This window comes from Triticum aestivum, chromosome 2D (genome assembly GCF_018294505.1).
Source record: "Triticum aestivum cultivar Chinese Spring chromosome 2D, IWGSC CS RefSeq v2.1, whole genome shotgun sequence".
Classification (NCBI taxonomy): domain Eukaryota; kingdom Viridiplantae; phylum Streptophyta; class Magnoliopsida; order Poales; family Poaceae; genus Triticum; species Triticum aestivum.
In genome coordinates, this window is record NC_057799.1 from 470,097,200 (window position 1) to 470,101,755 (window position 4,556).

The following is a 4,556-nucleotide window of genomic DNA, read 5'->3' on the forward strand; positions in this document are numbered from 1 at the left end:
TCGAAGACCGTCAGCCAGGCAAGTCATTTGATCATGTTTTTACAATACCTATGATTTTATTGCATTAGAGTTATACCTCCCCACCATGCATGCAGTAGGAGAATTTTGTTAAGTTATGTTCTTGAGTAGTATCATGAGGTAGGATGAACCCTTCTACCTTGTTACCGATGCCCGGGACGATGTAGTTGATTGCTATGCTTTAGTAGACGGGGTTGGTTGAATGATTCAAAAGGGAGATGCGAGAGTCAAGATGATGACAACCCCATGACGTCAAGCTCAAGATGGACTTCAAAATTCACTACTGGGTGGAGGACGGTTGACGGGCACCCTGGAGAAACCAGCGGATGGCCGGGATGCATGGAGTAGCGCCATGACATCTTGCGGAAAGCTTCACCCAGCCACGAAGAGACGGATGGATACACCTTGACCGGAAGCTTACCTGTGCAGCCGCAAGCCATTATGGGCTCTGGCTGGGTTGACCCTAGGCGTGACTCTGGCCGGACGGTGCTACGAGATGTAGAAGAACGGTCGGATTGGATGGGCACCGGAAGTGGCCCAGAGAAACTCTACGGAAGACCCTGTTTCGTTCGGCCCGTCTTCAAACACCAGGTAGTGCAAGGACATAAAGGAGGGAACGATTCTTGCGGGTAAAGTGCACAAGACTCTGCAGAGTAACAACCTAATCGATTAGCCGTGTCCCCGGTTAGGGACAAATGAGCCTCTGGGATTGGAGTATTTCGGAAATCTCAACACCGGACTTAATAAATTAATTGAGGGGTTATTTAATATTTGGGAATGAGACATTGGTTGGCGGAACCATCTCAATAACTACCAACATTTTGTAGTAATTGCAAACAAGTCCTTGTTGTAGTGAAAAACGGCTTTTTCGCAAAACAATGAAACTTAGAGCCCCACAGCCAAATTGCATATAGTATTAGTAATTTTATTGTTGTGCTCTCTTGATGACTTGCCGGCATATTCAAAATGCTGACCTACACGGCTGCAACGTCTTATGTTGCAGAGGAATTTTCCGATCAGGAGTGAGGCTACGATCCACGCTTGGCGATTGCCCTATGGAGTCGGATGGACTCGCTATTCGTCTACGCTTCCGCAGCTTTATTTAGTTTATTTCTCATGAGTTGGCCTTCGGTCGAATTAATTGTGATGTAATAAAGAGTCGATATGAGAATTGTGTAATAAATTCAGGTGTGATTGAACTTTGAATCTTTGCATCAATGTACTGTGTGTGCCAGCATGATCTTGGGATGGTCCAGCTACACAGAGACTTGACCGATTTCGGGTCGGGTCGCTACAGAGATGGTATTCAGAGCACACGCTGACCGTAGGACATAACCCCTAGGATCGGAAAGCCATAGGACGAGACTAATTTATTTTATGTCCTTATCATTCCATAATTCTCCCCTGTTCATTTCTGACTTCTCTCCGATTTTCAACATTCTAGATGGCCGCCGAGTTCACCCCAATTCTGCTACCGGAGTTTTGCCAGCCAGATATGACGATGCTGCTCGGCAAGAAGCTGGTTCAGATTGTGAAGAAGCTGAAGATTGCTCTGCCCTCAATCACCGGGAAGCCTACGAATGCACTTCCGACGGATATCCGCTATAGGATTAAGGTGCACATTCCAGGGAGGACCTTCGGAGGACATTCAGAGCCCATTGACTTTGAGTTTACCGATTTCACTTGGATCCTCGGAAGAGACATGGCGATTTATCATGCACTTGGACATCTCCGAGAAGAGTACAGGGCCGAGCTCGACCCATCAGACCTCGCCATGATTTCTCGCAGAGCTAGGAATGGAGATATCATCCGTACCGTAGAGGACGACTCCTTTCTTTCATATGTACAAGACTTGGAGAGTCTCATCAGGAACTGGGAAATCCAGACGCGCCGAAACTCGAAGGTACACAGGAGGCTGTTGTCCCGTGAACTGGAACTGGAGGAGAAAGCACGCGCGGACTTCCTTGAACATGAAGAAGAAGTCAAGGATTTTATGGATAGAATCGAGGACCGGGTAAATATATTGCCACACTGGAGGAGAAGATGGACCTGGGGGAAGACCTTTTTTCCGAGGGGAGATGATGGACTCCTCGTGAGCAATGACCAGGATTATGAAGAGAGCTCCACCGAAGGAAGCCGCAAGAGGATACGCCGCACCAGAGGACGATGCACCAGAGGACGCCGCACCGGAGGACGCAAGAATAATTGATGAAGACATTTAGTCGACCGCCATGGTATTTTATTTTATTTTCGTTGATCAGTTAGGCCGTTATTTTTGATTAGTCGCGAGATTTTGTAATCCGAGATGGAACCTTGTTTGAGATGAATGAATAAATGATTGGTGTGATTATGATTGTGCATTCATATGGGTAGTGCTATTTTCTCATAAGACCCTTGTTCTATTCTAATTTCTCATCCACTCGAAAACACCAGATGCCTCCGAGATGTGACCCCGGTTTCAACTTTTCGCCGGAGCTCACCCAGCTGATCCAGCAGCAGAATACCCTGATGCAGATGCTCATCCAGAACCAGAACAACAACAACAACAACAACAACAACAACAACAACAACAACAACAACAACAACAACAACAACAACAACAACAACAACAATAACAATCCACCGCCACCACCCCCTGTTGACAACTTGACCCGCTTCTTAAGGCTGAATCCGCCAGTGTTCTCTAGCAGCACTGAGCCGATTGTGGCCGATGATTGGCTCCGCAAGGTCGGAAGGGAGTTAGCCACTGCTGGGTGCACAAATGCAGAGAAGGTGCGCTTTGCCGCACATCAGCTTGATGGACCTACAGCCTCTTGGTGGAAGAACTACACCGCCACTTATCCGGTCGCCACCATGACATGGGACCAGTTACAGCAGGCTTTCCGCACCGCTCATGTCTCAGCTGGAGCCATGAGTCTGAAGAAGCGTGAGTTCCGCAACTTACGCCAGGGGAACCGTATTGTGGGGCAGTACGTGGATGAGTTCAGCAAATTATCTCGCTATGCCCCAGATGATGTGGCCACAGATGCCGCAAAGCAAGAGAAGTTTCTCGAGGGACTCAATGATGAGCTAGGAATGCAGCTAATGGTGGCTACCTTCAACGACTACCAGGAGCTGGTAGACAAGGCCACCATACTTGAAGGCAAGCAGCAGCAGATTGATAGCCGCAAGCGGAAATATGGCCAGGGAAAGTACAACTCCGGAGCTCAGCAGAAGCCCCGCTATACCCCATACTCGGGAGGACATACCCATCACACCCATGGAGGACATAACCATGGAGGGAATGGGAACAATCGCAACCACGACAACAACTCCAAGTCAGGCAATGGAGGCAATGGCAACTAGCACCATCCTGCTCCGGCTCAGAAGGATCTGAGCCATATCATCTGTTTCAAGTGCCATAAGACAGACAAGGGAATTGCAGAGATAAAGGAAAAGATAAGTAACGGAAAGGCTAAAGGTTTTCGTGAAGATGAGCACGGAACTTTATGGTTTGAGGATCGCATGTATGTGCCTAATGACCCAGAGGTCAGGAAGTTAATTCTTCAGGAGGCCCATGATTCACCGTACTCGATTCACCCAGGCAACACCAAAATGTATCTGGATTTGAAGGAAAGTTTCTGGTGGACAGGTATGAAGAAGGATATTGCCGAGTACGTAGCAGTATGCGATGTTTGTCAGCGAGTAAAGGCGGAACATCAGAAGCCGGCAGGGTTACTTCAACCTTTGCCGATACCCGAGTGGAAATGGGAAAAACTTGGAATGGATTTTATCACAGGATTACCGAGGACCCGTTCAGGTTATGATTCTATCCAGGTACTGGTTGATCGCTTGACCAAGGTAGCTCATTTCATTCCCGTGAAGCCCACATATACCAGCGCTAAGTTAGCCCAGATATACATGACCAGGATCATATGTCTGCATGGACTTCCGAGGAGTATCGTGTCAGATAGAGGAACAGAATTTACCTCAAAGTTTTGGAATTAGTTGCATGAAACTTTGGGTACGAGGCTGGAGTTTAGTACAGCTTTTCATCCGCAGACAGATGGACAGACCGAGAGAGTCAACCATATTTTGGAGGACATGTTGAGAGCCTGCGCGCTAGACTATGGGTCTAGTTGGGATGACAACTTGCCATGTGCAGAGTTCTCGTACAACAACAACTATCAGACCAGCCTGAAGATGGCCCCTTTCGAAGCTCTATACGGAAGGAGGTGTAGAACACCATTGCTGTGGGATGGTGTTGGAGACCGAAAACTTTTTGGTCTCGATCTTATCAGAGACTTCGAAGAGAAGGTCAAGCTGATTCGAGATAGACTCAAGATAGCCCAGTCAAGACAGAAGAGTTATGCCGACAGTAAACGCAAGGAGATAACGCATGAAGTTGGAGACCCAGCATATCTCCGTGTGTCCCCACTTCGTGGAATCAACAGGTTTGGTGTTAAAGGAAAGTTGGCACCCAGGTTCATTGGCCCCTACAAAATCCTCGAACGTCGTGGAGAAGTTGCTTACAAGCTGGAATTGCCGGAAGGATTGTC